At 39.1% G+C, this 21,019-nt stretch overlaps 2 long non-coding RNA genes across 2 annotated transcripts; one reads left to right on the plus strand and one right to left on the minus strand.

Moving 5' to 3' along the window:
- Positions 1-881: 881 nt before the first annotated feature.
- On the minus strand, positions 882-17,864 carry LOC134485135 (uncharacterized). Its single transcript, XR_010063064.1, has 2 exons — positions 17,678-17,864; positions 882-1,128 (listed from the first exon to the last, which is right to left on the minus strand). It is a non-coding gene; the product is annotated as an uncharacterized LOC134485135 (long non-coding RNA).
- On the plus strand, positions 11,407-20,083 carry LOC134485137 (uncharacterized). Its single transcript, XR_010063067.1, has 2 exons — positions 11,407-12,827; positions 13,292-20,083. It is a non-coding gene; the product is annotated as an uncharacterized LOC134485137 (long non-coding RNA).
- Positions 20,084-21,019: the final 936 nt, after the last annotated feature.

Consider the following 21,019-nt stretch of genomic DNA (forward strand, 5'->3'; position numbering starts at 1 on the left):
CTTCCTATGAAAAAGGCAAGGGATTTCAGTAAATTACAAGGGCTGCTTTGCAAGGAAAAGCATGCCTGTGATCAGGAGCTTGCGAGGTGTATCGTATCCCAGCAGCATGAGGCCGGATGGAGGGAATCAGCTCCAGGTATGTGCGCGCTGCATCTAGGAGAACTGATAAAATCAGGGTCCTGTCAGCTGTGTAAATTGAGAGGAAGAGGTGCCTTCAGCGACTTCCTTCAGGAAGGTTGGTTTTGTGCTGGTGAACTGCTCCCCCTGGTGGATCTCCGTGTTCACAGATCCGTTCTGCAGGGACCAAACGCAGGTATAGGTAAACCCTCTGGAGAAAAGTTAACTTCAGGGCGCCCTCATCAATTTCGGCAGGATTCCTCCTGTGTATCATTGAGACCTTCTTATCTTCCCACCTTGTCACCTCCCGGTGTCTGTTCTTCTTAGCAGGGTCGTGTTGATTTGACAGACATGGAAAAATCTCTTTAGGCTCTCTAATTTGTTTTATTTCCCTTTAAAAGTAAAACTGGACGTTTATTTGCAAGGAGAAAATTACCCACAGCGGGAACATTTTATTGTGCAACCACTGTTTTCCATACATCCTATCCATTTCGACTCCTCTCCCTGAGTCGGACATTTTGAAAATTCATGCCTAGGCTCCTTGTACTTCTATGTTCTGTAAGCTATATGAATTCCTGAAGACCAACTTTCTCCCATCATTATACATTTCAGCGTTGATGTAAATAATTGATGTTGTTGTTTTTATTAAGGATGTTTCCTGTGTGCCTTGCCAAGCAAGGACAGGAGGTAATGTTGACTGGGCAGGGACGATGCCTATGTCAAATATCTCACTTTTGAACCTTCTGTAAAGTCAAACTGCAGCCTCTTTTTGAGCACTTTATAAGCCAAATAAGAAGGAATTTTAAATATTTATCTAACACAACATATTTTAAATAACCTACATATGTAAATAGAGCGTTCTTAGCCTGTACATCATTGCCAGGTCGATTCTCATGTTCTGATATATAATTAATTACAGGCTTATTCCTCTGTAAACCAAAGCAGGAAATAATTCAGAGATGCCGGGTCACCGATACCAGCAAAATTGCAATACCTTCCATTCCGCAGGATCTGCAAAAGAAATATTGAGACTGTAATATCTGATGTGTTCCAGGTCAAGTCTATCTAGAAAGTGGTTTGGGGGTCCTCATTTTGTTGCTTTCTCCTGATGCTTTTGGAGTCCTGATAAGGTCCTGAGAGCTTGCCTCAGTGCTACCTAGGTGAGCATGGAATGAAGATTTTTCTAAGTTGGAAGCGAACGACCTTGTGGATTCTGGAATTTGAACTCAGTTCATTGGGGTTTTTGGCAAGCCTCTTTCTCCATTCAGCCATCTTGCCAGCCCTTACACTTAATTTTTGATGATATAAAATAAGTATATTTTTATTTAAGTCCACAGTGTCACAAGTGTGTCCATAAAGCCAAACACCTAGATATAATATTAAACTAAAACTCTGTGGAGTATCTTACCAGCTCAACTTCAGTGGGTTAATGATATTAACTATCTAGTCTGTGGCTAACGATAAAAATGAAAAACATTTTGAAATGATCTGCTCATACCATAAGGACCTACCAACCCACTGAGTGACAAGCCTGTATTAGCAATACCAATCGCACTTTCCCACATTCAGCACTTAATTTGCAGTGGATACTTTTGCTGTACTATATAAACAGACACTTTAAAACTTTGGGAGCATAAATTAAGGAAAAAAAGATGTTTGGTATTTTAGAATGATGATGTTGGGTACAAAATTCTATGTCTGCTTTGATAGTAGTTCAGTGATTAAAATAAATATATTGTCTATAGTTAAGAGAACAGGGCCTGTGAAATATGAAAAGGAACAGCTTCTCAGTGAGTGCTGTGGAATTACCAGAAGAGGGAAATTAAAGGTCAAAAAAATGACTGTGCTGGTTCTCTCTTCAGTGAGAGAGACCTGTGAGGTGAAGGCTCTGATTAGGACTTCAGTGCTAATCAAGGAGGCCTCAAGGAATTGGGATTGGAGGTGGAATTCTCTATTTGCCATAACTGAGATGTTAGGTTGGATTTTTTTTTTAATGACATATTGATTAAGTTGACATATACAGATGAGTAAAGAAAATTAACTTTCTGCTGAAAACAAATGAGGACCAAGCTGGTGACAGTGGCCCATGCCTGTAACTCCCGAGACTCCGGGAGGATCACCACTCCCCAGAACAGCCTGGGGCTCTGAGAGAAAGAGGCACTACTTCCACAGAAGAAGAACAAACTGTGACAAAAAGATGCTTGGAGTAATCAAGTATCGGTGTGATTTACAGCTCTGACTTTGTCAGTGTTCTTGTTGACAGTGTCGAGGGTGTGGTAGAATTCTTTTTTTTTCTTTTCTGTTTCTTATTCTATGTATAGCCACCATGCTGGGAATTTATACGAAACACACCTAAGAAACTCTTGAAATGTGGAGAGGAGACGTCAAGCTGACCTTGATTTTCAGAGCACAAGGAGAGCAAGGAAGATCCTGAGTTTTCCCTTTCCTTCATTTTCCTGAGAACTATATCTCAGAGAGTCCGGGAACCCAGAGTCGCGACAGACATAGATGAGATGGCCTCTCATGATTGCTTCCCCTCGCTTCTCTTGCCCCCTCTCTACCTTCTCTCCCTTCTACGTCAAAGAAACTGGAAGCCAAGGAGGAAAAAAAAATAGCCGCTTCATCAGGCTGACCACAGGAAACTAACCAGAGGCCCCGGGAGCTAATGTGGGGAGCAGAAACATTCACTTCTGCAAGGCAGACAAGAGCCCCACCTTAGGATTCTGGGAGAAAGCACATGTGGAGTCACAGCAGGCACATCTGTCCCTCCCACATGGGGAAGAGTTGCTGGAGATTTATTCCAGTTCGATGGCAGCGAACCACATCCTGTCTTCCTTCCCTCTCATCTGTCAATGGAAACAACTGAGGTGCCTTCCATCTTATCTTATCCCCTTTCTCAGCTAGAGTGGTCTCAGAGGAAGATAGCTACAAAACAAGCTCAGTGGCAGAGCGCTTGCCTATCAAGCGCAAGGCCCTGGGTTTGGTCCTCAGCTCCAGATAAAGAAAAGAAAGAAAGAAAGAGAGAGAGAGAGAGAGAGAGAGAGAGAGAGAGAGAGAGAGAGAGAGGAAAGAAATGACAAAAAAGAGAAAGTTTAAAGAACTCGATAGCTTCTCAATGTCCATATTTCAATCAATCAATCAACCAATCCATCATCATCATCATCATCATCATCATCATCATCATCATCTTCATCTTCATCATCATCTCATCATGTCTAGAGAAAGAATGAAACCAAACTGCAAGAAACAAAGCAACAAATAATATAGGACACAAACTACGACATAAATGCAAAAAATTATCTAGCCAAGATTTTAAACCAGATATGCTGGAAATGATTCAGTACACAATGTAAATACTCTTCACACTAATAGACACAAGGGGTGGGAGAAGGGAGGAAGAAGGAAGGCCTCCATGAAGAATTAGGAAAAAGAGAAAAAAAATTGTCCTACAAAAATCACAGATACAATGATAAGCCAGTTAGAAAATGCTTTAACTGAAAAAATGCAAAAATAAGCATAAAAATGCAGCGTTCAGACGGACTCTACAGCAGAATGGAAGCGAGACAAGAAACACGGATGAACTGGAAGCCATGAAGATGGCTGATCTTTAGAAAGCACTGATACTTTCTTCAAAAAGTAGTCTGAAAAAAAGGTAAAATCCTGGGATACAAGGATTTCTGGCTATAACAAAAGACATGACATTTACATTATCAAAGTCCTATAGGGAAAGAAGGTAAGGGATTGAAAAGTTTCCCTAATAAGTTTCCCTAAACTTGGAGATCTGTCTATCTACCTCTTTCTTTATCTCTATCATCTATATCTATCTAATCTATATCTATATCTATCTGTATATCATCTCCATCTCATCTCTATCTAATCTCTAGTATCTATATCTATATGTATATATTTATATACCATCATATATCATCATATATATCTTATTTATAAAACAGTGAGTTTTTTTCTCCATCTTTATTAAATTGGGTATTTCTTACTTACATTTCAATTGTTATTCCCTTTCCCAGTTTCCAGGCCAACATCCCCCTAACCTCTCCCCCTTCCCTTCTATATGGGCTTCCCCTCCCCATCCTACCCCCATTGCCACCCTCCCCCCAACAATCACGTTCACTGGGGGTTCAGTCTTAGCAGGACCCAGGGCTTCCCCTTCCACTGGTGATCTTACTAGAATATTCATTGCTACCTATGAGGTCAGAGTCCAGGGTCAGTCCATGTATAGTCTTTGGGTAGTGGCTTAGTCCCTGGAAGCTCTGGTTGCTTGACATTGTTGTACATATGAGGTCTCGAGCCCCTTCAAGCTCTTTCAGTCCTTTCTCTGATTCATTCAATGGGGGTCCTATTCTCAGTGCTGTGGTTTGCTGCTGGCATTCGCCTCTGTATTTGCTGTATTCTGGCTGTGTCTCTCAGGAGAGATCTACATCTGGTTCCTGTTGGTCTGCACTTCTTTGCTTCATCCATCTTATCTAGTTTGGTGGCTGTATATGTATGGGCCACATGTGGGGCAGGCTCTGAATGGGTGTTCCTTCAGTCTCAAAACAGTGAGTTTTAACCAGATAAATTCAAAGAAATCCACACCAAAACACATCACAGCTAAAATTTTGAGAATCGAATCCCAAATGCTCACATACCAATAACAGCAGCTGAAGAGGCCTGTGTCCATCTACATGACGGACTCCAGATTTGGGGAAATGACAGACACTAAGTTTACAATGTTGCCTGTTCCATGCATCTATTTATGTACCAATGTTGACACAATAGCATGGTAAGGTGAAAGATAGGTAGGACCAGGGAGGTACCTGTTAGAGGGCATTGGGAAGGACCCCACGGTTATATTACATAAGAAAACAATATTTCTTCTGATGACACTATACATAGCAAGAATTCAGCTCAGGGAGAAACTGAGTAAAGAACTGTTTAATAGTCTTTAACCTATCTATTAATCTATAATGATCTCAAAGTTAAAATTTAGTCTAATATATATGATAATCTAAAGGTTCTACTACCCTGGACTTAAAGTAGGGTTGTCATTTGGACCTTATATAACAATGGGCAAATGTTGAGACTGTTGGAGCTGACTTCCTTGCCACATGAGTGGACAAGATAAGATCTAGTGGCTTCTTTACAAGCTGTAGCCAAAATAAGTTGAAAGGGAAAAAGAAACAATGTTTATGATGATGCTTCCCTCCTTCAGTACTGTAAGAGAAACTAACAACAGCTAACCTTTGGCAAACACCATTAGCCAGGCTCCAAGCTAAACCTCGTAGATTTTTTATAATGTTCTATGGTTACAATTTATGTGAAATACTTAAAAGGCATGGCTCCTATGACTGAATGGTAGGTAGAGCATGGAGACATTTAAAGAAAGGCCAGTGGAGTTTTCAAGTTCAGGGTCAACAGTGATTCTTACTGTATCTCTGGTCTTTAGTATGTGAGTTTCCAGATGGCATCTCATTTTTTTATCCTTAAACATGCTGAACCGAACTGTCTTTCAGCTTCCACGCCATTGTCCCTAAACCCTAACATGACCAGCCCAGATACCACTTCTGTGTTACCTGCTTTTCAAAGAAGAATCATCCTAACACACTGACTTCTTGTTGCCTTCTCAGAGCTCCTTAATACCCGTGCCTCTGAAGAATGTGCAGAGGACATATGAAAGGATATGCATTGCTCTATATCATATGTTAATTCATATGTAACATATATGTACATATATATATATCATGCAAATATATTTCAATCATTCTCACCATTTTATGAATGAAGAAATGTTAGTAAATAATATGCTAAGAAGAAAACATTCCATTAATTTAGAATACTTAGACAATATATATCTAGAAAAGAATGAATATTTCATTATTTTCCTGCTTTCTGCCCTGAAGAGCCATTGCTAGTAAATTCATCTGCTTGCTTACTTACTCATTTGCTTAATCATATATTCATCTCATCATTTATTTAACAATAAATGCTTCAACCATTATTAATGCCAATGGTGTATGCTAGACGCCCAATAGAGGAAGATGAATAAAATTCTACAACTTAGACAGATACATATGGGAACATTGATAATGGTAATATGGTTCATGATTCTAGATATGAAAGTGTAACAGGAAGATAGAGAGGGAAGCACATAACTGTAACCTATCAAGATATCTAGAGAAGGTGCCAATATCAGTAGCCTGCCGGGCCAGACATGAGCAGACTGCTCTGTTGGTGTGTCCAAATGATTGTTTTAACTAAATAATATTCATTTCTATAATCAAAGCAGTCTAGTCTACATGCCAAAAGATCCAAGATGGTTGCCAGATGTCAGCTATTCCTACAATGTCACTTGCTTCAGTTAGATCCAGTGTCACCTCTGCTACATCTGGTGTTTCCCTGATGTAAACATCACTCTTCCATCCTCTCTTAGCTTCTGTCCTTTTCTCCCTGGCACCCTTTACAGTCTGCAGCTGCAGTTCCTGGCTTACTGGGTTTACAGTCCATCTCCCTATTGTTTGGGGCTTAACTTGGGGTCCATAACATTTTCTGGGACATACACGTTTAAAAAATGAGCTAAGGGCAATGTGAATTGAAGAATCATCTAACAGGAAATAGATAGAGAATAGGAACAGGCAAAGGAAATGGCCCAGGAAAGAGAAGGGCCCTGGAAAAACACCGGATCCGTGGGGCACTTCCTTAGGAAGAAGATTCCTGGCCACTTAAAGTGGAGATGCTTACAAACAGGTGCACGGTTCAGAAAAAGTCAGTCTGGCTGCATTGGGTTGGGATCAGCGGAGTGGGGGAAGATTAACTAGACTGAAAGAAAACCATGAAGGCTAGGAATAAAAGGATGTGTAAGAATACTTATCCAATACTGATAAGGGAATATTTGAACAAAGGTGTGACATATTTCAATGCCATCCTGTGGAAAGAAATGGAAACTCAGCATCAAGTGGTTTTTTTCCCTTTATTTAGTAATAGACCTAATAATAAAGGGAGCTTAAATAAATTAATAATTAATAATAAAAAATAACATGTGTGTATTAATAATTCATTACTATTCTAGGAAAAATTGAAAATATGATCTCACTGTTATCACTAAAGTTTCCTCTCTGATGAAACAGATGAATATAAACTATAATCAGTTTTATATATCTTAACATACATTATGACATTTCCAGAAGCTGAAGAGATCGTGGCAGCCTGTGTGTGTCCCTTCTATATCAGTGCCTCTGACTCCACCTGAGGCCCAGTGTCTCTTCACTGGGTACCTTGGCTCATGTGCCATTCCTTATGTGGAAAGAAAGAAAGAAAGAAAGAAAGAAAGAAAGAAAGAAAGAAAGAAAGAAAGAAAGGAAGGAAGGAAGAAAGCCAGCTATATAAGTCTATTGTAGGCCTTTCCTAATTTCCATTTGTGTTCCTTTATTTGTTCAAAGCTCAACATCAAATTAACTATGATCTCATTACACTCTCTAGTGGTTAGTTTTACTACTATGTATTGTCCAGCTGAACAAACTCTCAATAAATAAGAAAAGCTTCACCTGTGAAAGCGCCTTGGAGTAAATATTTAACCTTTTCTGGGTTTGCTGATTCAGTATTGGAGTGGTGCTGGGGGGAGTGGGGATGTTCACATGCCTGTGGAGGCCAGCCTTCAACCTTAGGTGTTGTTCCTAAGGACTTGTCCAAACTGCTTTCTCAGAGAAGGTGCCTTTCTTGGGACTCCACCATTACTACTATGCTGGTTAATAAGCAACTTGCAGGGAGTCTGCCTGTCTTCTACGATGCTTCCAACTCTACCTCATCCTGCATTTTTACCTTTATAATGGGAATTGAACTCAAGTCACAGTGCTTTGCCACAAGCACTTTAGAGATGGAGCAATCTCTCCAGTCCCTCGCAAACCCAATATTAAGCAAACTTTCCCCCCTCGCATTCTTTCAGCCTGATATTATTTCAGTTGAAGAAGTAAATCTAATTAAAGGCGCGCAGGAAATGGAAGCTGTTTTCAGAGTGGGAAAGGCTGCCTCTGTGTATCTTTCACCACTGATTGGACTTGCAAGATGGAAAATTCCATCAACTGCTGGGCAAAGTGCTCTCAATGTGGTGGGAACATCTGCTTTTCTTTGTGTAAAATCTCTTCGGCAGGGTGAGCGAAGATTTTTATTCTAATTGAATTTGTAGTTAATTTGAGATAAAGAAGAGACTGGTTTTTGCTGATCCTGCTTAAATCAGGGGTCCCAAGCTCCACTGTTCAAAGCTCACTTTTTACTCAATAGAGCTCTAAGTAACAGGTGGGTTCTTGATATTTTTAGGACAGAAGGAAATTTCCAGTTATGCTTGATTCCTGTTTGGCTCTTTCAAGTCTCCCATGTGAAAGCTGGAAGGAGAGCCTCCTTTTACCTAAGATTCAAACTTTTAACTTGACATATAAAGGGTTAAATGACCTCAACTTGAAGATGACTTTCCATCTTGCACACATTTACCTAACTTTGGATTGTAAGGAACAGACTAAAAAGTTGAGCTTCCCCCAATATTCATAATCTTTCCCAAACGAATTAAGAAATGAATCAACAAAACTTATAGCATGTGAATCCCCCACTACCTTGGGCAGGCCTTCTACTTGGTAGCCATCTACTCATCCACAGTGGCCCCTTGTAAGGTACAGACACCATGAGTTCTCAGTTTGGATGCTAACAAGGACAAAGCATTAAACTATGATTCATTTATTCTCCTGATAAGAGAATAAACTGCCTTACTATAAAACATCATTTGGGACTCTAAATGAGAGGGTAAAGTTAGAGTGGAGCTAGAAGCTGGAACGAGAAACAAATATGAGACCTTCACAGCTCATCAGAGTCCTTGGAATCTATCTCTGTCCCTCTTCAGGGTCACCTGGCGAGAGCATTCCATTCCTCAAGGCTCTGAATGGAAAGAAAGCACACTCTCTTACATTCCCAGGAGTGAAAGGGCAATGAGAACATCTTATTATATCAGCATTTCAAAACGTCCCCACCCTGTGTGTATGCGTTCCTCTGTAGAGGTCACAGTTTTATGTCAAGCATCTACCTCCATGTATTTTTTGAGATATCATGACTCACTGAACCTGGAGCTCACCAACCTGGCATGATTGGTGGTCCAGTCATCCCCAAGAATTAACCTGTCCAGTGTCAGGCAGGCACCACCACCCTTTGTACCAGCATGCTTTTCTTTTACAGGGAGGTAGAGAATCCTAATTTGAGTCCTAATGCTTGCACAGCAAACATTTTATCACTTGAGATATCTCTGTAGACCTTAATTAATCCAGTTTTACATTCATCATTTCTATACACGTGGAGACCCAAAGCCAAGATTTACAGCAGAGTGAGCTGCCGGTGGTATGTACCCGTAGATAGCCAGAACACAGGTTTACCCATAATTGAACAGCTAAAAATCTATTGCTACTTTTATAAACACACTATCTCCAGATGTCTGCTATCTATTGAGCAAGTTAAGGTACAAAAGAAAATACCTAGCTTTTTATTGCTAAAGTTCAAATGATTTTTTAATTATAAGACTTAATTTTTAAACTTCATTTCATAGAAAAAAAATTTTTTTGGTGTTTGGGCAATGTTCTAAGAAATCACAGGCAAACCTAAACACTGAAAACCATAGTTCAGACCAAATAAAGTATAAAGGAAAAGGTCTATTTCATAGTAATACTGGATTGTGTCCAAATTTTCTATATTATGTATAATTTTAAATACATCTCTAAGGCTTGAAAAGCCATCTTGTGGAGACAACTGAGCTAGGCTCATTATTGGACATGAAAACCTAAGTTTACATCTCATAATCATTTAAAAGCTAGACACAGCAGCACATTTCTACAATTCTTGCGCTACTAGGGTGACATGAAAGGCAGGACAGCAGAATTCCCAGAAGCTCTTGGGCCAGATTGATAGCAGGGAACAACTAAGAAGAGACTCAAACATGAGAGTTGAGGACTAACATACAAAGCTGTCCTTGACCCTACACAAACAACTTGAAGTATGTATACCCTTACTCACATACGATAACATGGACATACACGCTCAACACGCACCCCCACACACACAGAGGCACACATATGTATATTCTTATGCATTGATCAGATTTGAAGAAAATACGTCAATCGTGCATAACTGACATTTATTTCTTTGACTAACTCTGAATTTGTTCCCTCTTCTGTTTTTTGTATAACTCTCTTCTCTCTTTCTCTCTCCCCCTTCTGCCCCCTTTTTAATATGTGTATAATTATTTCTATATATCACTTATATTCACATATAACATTTTGAGTAGGATAGTGCATGGTTTACACCTCAACACTTATCGGACTGAGGGAGGCAAATCTGTGAGGTCTAGGTCAGCCTGGACAACATAGCAAGTTTTAGAACTGTCAGTGCTACAGAAAAAAAAATCCTGTCTCAAAATATAAAACAAACAAGTGAAGTGCAAATACACATACTTACTTACATATTGGACACTTAGAAGCTAGAAATACTTTTTCTAATTTGATCAATGTTTTATATTACTATCGGAGAAATATTTAAAAAGTATAATCCAAATGAATTTTATTTAATGCTTCACTAAACTTTTAGAATTCTTTTGCATTTTAATCTTTGCATTGAACCATAATTTTTTTAACTTCTTTTACCATGAGAAGGAGAAAGGGACCTAGCTATGTTCCCAGTCTTCAAATATGTATCCATTGCCTGTTTTTATCTAGACAAATTTTCTCAATTGCTGTGGATGCTTACATTATAACACTTAGGCGCTGTGTTCCTTTAGTGCTTGTACAGCCAGTAAGAGTCCTTCTTGGCAATATTAAATAACATTGTGACTTAATCATCAAATCACTTCGGATTAAAAAACAGCACATAATATCTACGCTAGAGCATGGTAGGCTTTGAATCTACTAAAATCTAAACCTATCTGCAAGATATGAACAGCATAGAAACATATACATTACAGTGTTTAGACATGGGGTCTTTGGGAGGTGATTTGTATCAAATAAATTCATGAACTCAAGCCCCAGTGAGTGAACACTGGTGGCCCTACAAAAGGAGGGAGAGAGAGTAGAGGCCACCTACACTTCCACCCTTTGTCTTCTGCAGTCAGTACCTTGTTCTTTCATGGAATGGGATTCTACGAGAAGAACACTCCTGGTATTTGTATCTTTTTAAACTGAACTTCCAGACTTGTGAGATACAACAACCCCTTTTACTCTGTAAGTTACCTTGTCCACATGGCCTATTATAGTAATAGGAAAGAACCAAAGGAAATATATCATTCATAATTTTAGCTATGTCAGCCTTCAGAACCATGAACCAAACAAACTACTTTATAATTCAGCAAGCCTCCGTGAGTCTGTTACAGTAGCACAAATCACAGTAAGACAGTAGGTAGACAACACCTGGCTTCCTTCATCAGCCTCATGATCACAGTACAGTCAAGGCTTTGAGTCAATAAAGAACAGGAATTAGCTTCTGCTTCTGCTGACTATCAGAGTGATTCTTCTTTAAACGAGTCTTAATTATGCCAGAGAAATTTAGTGTTTAATAGACACAACTCACTTGCTGATCTGAAACTTTTATTATATGAGTTTACAAACGGTTTTAAGCCAAGTTGACTTTACGTGCTGCAAGCTCAATTTGAATATGCAGTGTTGATTTTTGAGACAACAAGCCCTACATCTCTCTCAAATGGTGGTTAGCTCATTGTCACTGCCAGCATGTGAAATGGCTTGCCCTAAAGAAAAGCACTATCTTCTAGGATACCTGTAGCCTCTGCCTTGCTAAACTTAATTTCTCCTTATGTTCAATATTTAATTCAAACTGATTATCTACATAGAGGACACAAAAACATGGCAATCTTGTAATCAACATTTTCAAGTTTAGAAGCCTTTCTTCTCTCCCCTCCCCTCTTCCTCTCCCTTCCTCCTTCTCTTGCCATTCCTCTTCTTGTGATGCTCTCCCTGTGTAGCCAAAGCTGACCTCTAACTTGGTTTTATCCTCCTTGAACTCGTGATACTAACCTTGCCTCTGATTGTAGGTGTGTACCCCATGCCCAGCTAAAGCCATAATTCGTGAAAGCAGACTATGCACCAAGCACTGAAGTCTGTGTTTTGTAGTCACTATTTTTAATTCTGGTGACATATTGATACAGTACATGTACTTTATTCTTTTTTACTTTGTTTTTGGATAATAAATCTGAGATACATAGAAGTTAAACACCAATCATAAGGTCATGTTGCAAACTGTCAAACATGGAAACAAACATATATCCTTCTAAAACCTGAAAAATTTTTATTTTTCCTAAAATTTTATATCATATTGTATAAGTGACCCATGTGTGTTAATGCTATTTAATTCATAATATTATTACATTATGCTACTGTAAGGTTATCTGTCTTTCATCTGTCTGTCTATTTATCTGTGTTTATCATCTATCTATCGTCTATCTATCTATCTACCATCTATCTGTCTACCTATCATCTAGATCTCCCTATATAATCTGTCTTTTATCTATCATCTGTATATTTATTCATCATTAACCTAATTGAGACATAATTTTGTTTCCTTTTTAACCCAGGGTGCCATGTAGCTCAGACTATAGCCTGAAATTGAATTCATTTTGAAGTCAAGCATGATTTTCAATTTCTGCTTCTTCTGTCTCTACCTCTCAAGAGCTGGATTGGCAGGTATGTGCTACCATACCTGACCAATAATGGGCATCAATAATTACTCATGAACACTGATAGATTTTATCTGAAGCCACTGTTCACATTTGGACAAGACTATTCTAGAAATTAAGTTTAGTGGGTAGCTGTCCCCAGAAATCAGTGGTTTGTGCTTTACCCAATTAACACTGTGTTTCTGATAGTCTGTGAGTATATTTAATCAATCTTGTCAGTACTTCATAGGGCTAAGATTCTGTTTAGAAGAACTCATGACAATAAGCAGTGGGACATCAGTGAGCATGCTGTGGTCACATTATGGGGGGGGCATTTAGAACTTAACAGTAGATGGCAGTTACCTTTATAAGATAGGAAAAAACCCAGTGGAGTGATATGTTAAGTGATTGTCTTAGGCTGATAGTAAGTCTTCTGGATGGATTTTCCATGAGAAGGATTCTGAGTTTGGGAATGGTTTTTCTCTGTTGTAGCTGGAGGAAGCCAGACACCTGAGACCTCTTTAGACAACAGGAGACATTGCTCCTTCCTTTCCTGTTGTGATTTAAGAACATTTCTGAAGCGAGCCCTCCATGAATGTGAAGGCAGTGGTAAGGAAATGGAAGCAACAGCAATGGAAACAAGATGACTCTCAGAAGGAAGGACCCAACGATTTGCCAACCCAACGTTCAGAAAACCAGATGGTGCCTGACCATGGCCATCTTCCAAAGGGAAAAACAGTAGGAACCAGTGAATGGAAACAGGTTATCCAGGATTTGTGTCCATACAGCCTCTAGACAAATGTAGAAGCAAACACAGGGCAGCTCATCATCTGTGGAATTAATGCTTTATCTTCATAGATATCTACTCCTTTAAGAAGATTTTCTTTTGTTATTTAGTTGTTTGGTTTTTTTTTGTTTTTGTTTTTGTTTTTGTTTTTTTCTTTTTTAATTTGAGGAAAAAATAACAGTGTTTCTCTTTTGAAATAATGAAAAGGACAGGAAGTTTAAAGAGAAACTAAATGACATCCAATATTCCCTAATACCCTCTTGTTGCTTTAGGTGATTGGTATGCTTAATTAAGGAGGGTCCTGGGTCTATCATCCATCCACCAGGGCTTGACCTGAAGGTGGGAAGGAGCCGGGTGTAACCTGACCCAGCCCAGGTGTGTGCCTGCAGGTCAGAGACTGAGAAAACATGTGGCCTCTTGTAAGCCTCTCCCTCAGCCTGTACAGGACTTCAAGTATTTTGGTTGTTTCTTAGATGTCTGCATTCTGCCATGTTTAAGAGATGTCAGCACGCATTCCTCTAGATTCAGATTTTCAAGATGGGAAAGGAAGTGCGTGAGGTTAAGACACTTGCTTAAGGCCATGGAGTCAAAGAGGGCGAAGGAGAGAATCCATTCAACTGTTCTCCAGTTACAGCTCCGCGATGTCACTAACCAGGGTCATGTGTCAGGGGACTCTCACAAACACTAGCAGTAACTAGAATACTTTACAGAGATTAAAACTTAGTCTTCCTTTACAATATTGCCTCATTTATTATGCCCTTCTCCCTTCCCCGGCTTCTTCCCAGCCCCCACTTCTTCACAGGTAAAACAAATTTGACTTTATACTCTATCTTGGTTCCTGTGTATTCTAAGTGACATTTGTCCATATTTGTTTCCTATCCCAGGGAGAGGTGACAGACAAAAAAATTGGTTAAATGGAGAGATGCTAAACCCCTCTCAACATACAACATTAGTGAAAAGCTAGTGTCTTCCCTACAAGGGCATAGTTAGCAATCCACGAGTGATACAAATATTACACACACACACACACACACACACACACACACACACACACACACACACACTTTACAGACTAGTCACTTTTAAATAAATTATTTGCATTATGAACATTCAAATAATACATAAGCACTTGTGCTTTCTTGGCCTGTGATTGTGTTTGTAAGTCAGATTTTTGTTCTGTTCTGTTTTGATTTGGTTTGGTTTGGTTTTTTATGGCTGATATTGAATACTGTTCTGTTGCTGTGTTGATGGGTTGATGGGTTGATGGTGGTGTGCTGGTGATGAGACCCAAAACTCTTTCATGCTTTAGAGCCTTCGAATACTTAGCTAGACCTCGAGCCCTAAAGATTGTCTTTAATATAAATTCTAATAGCAAACTCTTTTATCCTAAAGTGCTGAGCCTTGCCTTTGACATACATTTGAACAGCCCCAATGCTGCTGAGATAGACACACCCATTCTCCAAAACCCTCTTGAACCCTAATGGGTAATCTTATGCTAGGAGTCTTAGAAAAAACTGTGACTAGCTCTTGCTTGTCCTTCCTAGAAGGTTTAGTAGAATGTCCAGGGACATTTGGGACATCAAGCTTAGACTGAAATCTACTTATTATAAGTGAAATGAGGTGCCAATGAGCCCTAGAGAATCTTAATTCATATAAAAATGAGACTAAAAATGGATGCTTAAGGCTGGAGAGATAACCAGCGTTTCAGAACCCTTGGTGATTCAGACAAAGACTGGAGTTAGTTCCCAGCACCACATGGTAGCTCACAACCATTCGTAACTCCATTTTAGGGGGATATGACTCCATCTTCTAGTTTCCTGTGCTATGTATGTGAACTGCACATGTATGGTACACAGACTTGTGTGTAGGCAAAACGTCTACACAAATAAAATAAAAACAAATAAGTTAGAAATTACAGATACATAGCAACCAAATATGTCAGCAGCTTCTAATCCTAAGATTACAGTGGTGTTCAGCACCCTTCGTAATTCACTCTGCTCTCTGGAGAGGTGACCATTATTACCAATGTCTATTACAGTTTTAAAGTCTCTGGCTCCTAGATTCTTACTATAAGGCTACCTCTCTCTATTTATTTGGCAATGTGAAATTTACCAATTGAAATTCATTAGGATAAGGAAGGATCTTATCTGCGCCCTAGTTGTGGTCTTTATGCAATTCCACTTAACATTGATAAGCCTTCATCTTTTAGTTAATCCCCTCCCCCACCTTCTTTCTATTTCTCTACTTCCATCACAACTATAACCATTACTGTCATGTTATGAAGAAGTATAATTTGGTTCTGTTGTGTTTAAAATCAACAGATCTTCAGTTTTCTTTAGTTATTTTATTTTTTTTTTTGCTCATAGACTAACTGGTTGACACAAATGCACACATTTCATGAAATAAATTAATTGCTTTGATTTGAATGTGAACCTTGCCTTCGAAGACTTATGTGTTATAAGAAAAACATAGACTTATGTGTTCCCAAAATAAAAAGAAAAACAAATAAAGGTGCAGCTGGCTGGTAGTGTACAGTATGCCTTTAACTTGAGCACACAGGAGACAGAGGCAGGGAGAAGTCTGTGAGTTTGAAGCCAGACAGGTCTACAGAGCAAGTTCTAGAGAAGCGAGGTTTACAAAGAGAGACCCTGTCCCTGTCTCAACATCCCCCCTCCTCCCAGGTGAGAGATAAAAGGATTTCTGAGAAATGAAAGTAGTGGAGGTCCTTAGGTCATCAGGGCCACATCCATAGAGGGGAAGGCAGGATCTTCCCTTCCTTGCTGCCTCTTTTCCTTCTGGCCATGGATGAGCTCTACCATGTCATCCTATCAGTTATGCTACTCCAACAAAACACAAACAAATGTGGCTAACTCCTCCAAAACCAGGGTCTACTGTACTGCGAGCCAATGAGAAACTCTTCTCCTTATAATTTACCTTGAATATTTTATATAATTTGCCTCATTACTAATATACTACACTATACTATAGTAAATATAATATATACACATTTGTGATATAATATATAATATAAATTACTTATATAATTTACCTTATAACTACCTCAAATATCTGTTTCTACAACAGTAGTCTAACAATAAATTTGCTCTAATGGAAAATGTGCTCAAGTATATAATATAGTCACATTTTTAATCAAAGCATTTTTCCAATTTTATCCATAATGCTGTTTCTGTTTAGAGTTGTACATGAAATCATCGATGGCTATTTTCAGAGTCATCATTGGCTCTAACACACGCACACATGTGTGCACGTTCACACACACACACACACACACACACACACACACACACACACACACTGTGTGTACATGCACCTAGCATTGTAATTGTATCTAAGATTGTAAACAACAATGAATAGTTTGATTCCCTGAGGGAAAGAAAATCCCTTGCTTCTTCTTATAACCATTCACTCTGTTGCATTTTAATATTAACTTCTTAATATTTATTTAGAGTAACTTTCAATGCTGGTAGCAGTGACAAGTCTCTCCCATATTTCTTTGCCTTTATATTTTGTAAGATAGGGTTTTCTTCCATCTACTTCTTTTTGTGTTTGTGGGGTTTAATTCTTTGTTATTGCCTTTCTTTTTCTCCACACCTGAAGAGTACCCGACTTTCTAATAATAGTCACCTCCCCTTATTGAAAAACGAAGTATGCTAGGTTAACATAGAAGGTTTGTGCATAGAGTCATGAGGTTGGTTGGTAGGCTTTGATTTAAGTCTATAGTCAAAACCTTCTAAATGAGAACTTACCTCTATACTTACAACCTTTTACCAGCTCTCCAATTTTCCCTACATAGATCTTTCTCTTTAGTTATTTATATCTATCACATCTATATGTACATACATACAATATATATATATTTATTACATAACTTATTTTTATATATCAAGACAGCATAATCCACTGATACACAGTGTTCTACTTTTAGACATTAGCAGACATATTCCATACCCCTTTGTCAATGGCAACCTTTAAATATGTATTGGATTCTACCTAGGGTATGTAGCTATACAGAGCTTATAATTAAATATTTTGTGCAGGAAGTAAGAGAGTTAAGAGATGTGTTAACATACCTGAGATAAACTCCATGTTGTCTGCATGGTACCTGCTGACTGGAGCAAGGGCTGACTGCTATAATCAGTTACCTCCTTTTCCTGGGCCTCTTTTCTTCCTCATGTTCTAATGCAGAGTCTCTCTGCTGCTCCAGGGAAGAAGTCCTCTATCATTTTCTGGGCTGTGTCTTCCCAGTTGGCTTCATAATTCTGGAGGCTCCTAGACAGATTCTGTTTTTCCAAATAAAGAAAAAAATATCCCTGGTTCTCTGGTGGCCTCGGTTTTGGAGAGTTATGTCTATTTTTATTCCTTAGTGTTATGTATTTGGTATCTGGGGATTCAAGATGATTATGCCTGGGATCAATAAGTTACCCTGAACTAGAATTAAAATTTAATTTTAAAAGACCTCCCACATGACTTTGATTATTTGACAGTTATCAAAGTTTTTAAGAATAAAAATGTATGAAGTGCTCCCCAGGAATAAAGGAAAGTACACCAAATCCCAGTGCTTACAAAGCTCAGTTTTATTATCCACCAATCACTAAGCAGTTTACTTACCTTCTAGCAAAAATGTTTGTGCTATTGTATTTTCTGGAAAAAATTAGTGAAGGAATGATTACTAATTTTCAGGAAGTATTCTCAAGAATTTTATTTTAAACACCACACAAACATATAATTCAACACTCTTTTCTCATTCCCCACAGATCTTAATAGTAATTTCTTTGAGTTTATCCGATTTGTGGTTCTGCTTCTCCCACTGTGGTGTCCAGCAGCTCTGGTACACTGCTCAGGGAGGACAGGGTGGGGTCCAGAACAGGTGGGGTCTGAGGTCTACCTCTTCTCTCCAGGGAGTCAGATAACTCTGTATGCTAGGCCCAGGAAGTTGAAATGGAGTCCAGGGCAGGCAGGATCCCAGAACTATTGGGAGTGAGTTTTTTTTTTTTTTTTGAAGGGGTGGTTTCCAAGGATCTTAGTGTTATGTCACAGCCCTTTTAGATGAAGAACTTCTTTGACAATCTTTAATGAAGCAGCTTTCTGAGATGATCTTAGCTTGTTCGTATTTCTTTATTGGGGATGAGTTTGAATGCATATACTTGATTTGGGCTGAACAAAGGGTTATATACCTTTGGGGAAGGGCATGAGAATATCCAGGGAGAGAAAGGTCTTTGGCCGAAGGCTACTGAAATGTCTCATTTGCATGGAGAATTCCAGAAACTATGCTACCCAACTGACCTGTTGGGGAGTTGTGACTACCTCCTTAGGAGTTTCCAGGTTATATGCTTTGAGGTTTCATTGAAACAGGAAGGGCGTTAGGCCTATTCCTGTCAGGTGTCAGGATAAGATACTAATTTCAATGGATGGAACCAGAAAATATCCTGAGTGAGGTAACCCAGACCCTAAAAGGACATACATAGTATGTACTCACTGATAAGTGGATATTAGTCCAAAAGCTCAGAATTCCCACGATATAACTCAAAAAAAGTATGATGCTTAATAAGAAGGATGGCCACATTATGGATGCTTCAATCCCACTTAAAAGGGTGAACAAAATAATCACAGGAGGAGAGAGACATCTGGGTGGAAAAAGGGGGTGCAGGACCAGGTATGGGAAGAGACAGGAGAGAAGTCCAGACGGCCAGGAGAATGAATAGAAATAAGTAGCAGAGGGGGATGGGGAACTGGGTAGCCACTAGAAAGTTCCAGAAGACAGAGGCCACAGGTAGGCCATCCAGGAACTGCCTCATATTGCAATCCATTCCATCTGCAGACAACAAACCCCAACACTATTTCCGATTCCAAGATGTGTTTACAGACTGGAGCCTGGTATAACTGTTCTCTGAGAGACTCTGTCATCACCTGACTAAGACAGATGGAGATACTCACAGACAACCATTGGACTGAGCCTGGGGACCCCATTTGAAGAGTTAGAGTAAGGACTGAAGGAGCTTAAGGGGATTGCAACTCCAAAGGAAGAAAAACAGTATCAATTAAGTTCCTCAGAACTCCCAGGAACCATACGGCCAACCGAAGTGTATACAGCAGCAGGTCCATGCTTCCAGCTACATATGTAGCAGAGGACTGCCTTATCTGGCATCAGTGGGAGGGGAGGTGCCTGGTCCTGTGGAGGCTTGATGCCCCAGAGAAGGCAGGGTGCTAGAGGGGTGAGGCAAGAGTGGGTGGAAAGCCCTCTTAGAGGCAAAGAGGAGGGGAATGGGTGGAAGGGTTCGTGGAGGGGAGACTGGGGAAGGAAATACTATTTGAAATGCAAACAAATGATTAATAGTAAAAAAAAGAAATAAAAAAGAAAAAAATGCTAACCCCAAACAAAGACATGGCCAAACACCTCTTTGGTTGTAACAGTTTTAGCTGTCTGGGTGCCATATGCCATGCCCTTTGACATTTATCTACAGACGTCTAGAGTGTGATCTACTTTACAGAGTCATTTAGAAGTACGTGTTAGGATTTCAACTTTAAACATCGCTCTACAGGTCGGTGTAAAGGAAAAACGTGTTTATGGTTCTCAGTCTGGTATTGGCAGACTCAGGAGGGAACTATGGAGAGTAAGCAATTTAGTCCAAATAATGATGAAAAAGGAAAAAAAAAGCCTACTTAAAGTAAATATGCTTTACTGACATATTAGCCCGACTGATGGAGACAACTTTCCCTTTATTTAAAAATCTAGAAGTAAAGTATAGCCAAATGAAGAGATGAACTCACAGGGGAAAATAGGTTTAGGTAGAAAATTGAGGTGAGGCCTGACTGTTGCTCTAAGACCTTGGCATTCATTATTCTTTCTGCAAAGAATTTGCAGTTCTGAGATTAGCATTTTTTTATTTCCATAAGCTCGAGATTTTTTTTTTTTGAGTGCTATTAAGAATGCCAGCAGAAATTGCAGGTCACGTGGACTATTTAGATTACACTGGCTAGGCCACAGTTTTGAAACCTCTCTTCGATTTTTTTTTTTTTTTGCAAGCTAAAATTTTGCAGGTGGTTGAGTAGTAGATACGAACATCACAATGTGAATGTGAGCCAATTAACCAGCAACCACATTTTATGAGGTTGCAGCCACCTAATTGTTTTGTGTCTGCAGCTAATTATTTCTGGGAGATATTTCTGCATATGGAAAAGGAGTCTGTTATTATAATTGAGTGTATACAAAACAGAGATTTCTGCTGTAAGTACATCAAGGGCACAGATCACATCTTCTCTGTGTTTTATAAACTTCCATAAATCATTCTGGGCCCATGGATTCTAAATGAATATGAACCACTAATGGTGATATGATTCTAAAGTTTAGCAAACAAGTCAAAAGGCTGGCTGGGGAAAATAATGAACATAATACGAAACAGTGACAAATTCTA

This window comes from Rattus norvegicus, chromosome 1 (assembly GCF_036323735.1).
Source record: "Rattus norvegicus strain BN/NHsdMcwi chromosome 1, GRCr8, whole genome shotgun sequence".
Lineage (NCBI taxonomy): Eukaryota > Metazoa > Chordata > Mammalia > Rodentia > Muridae > Rattus > Rattus norvegicus.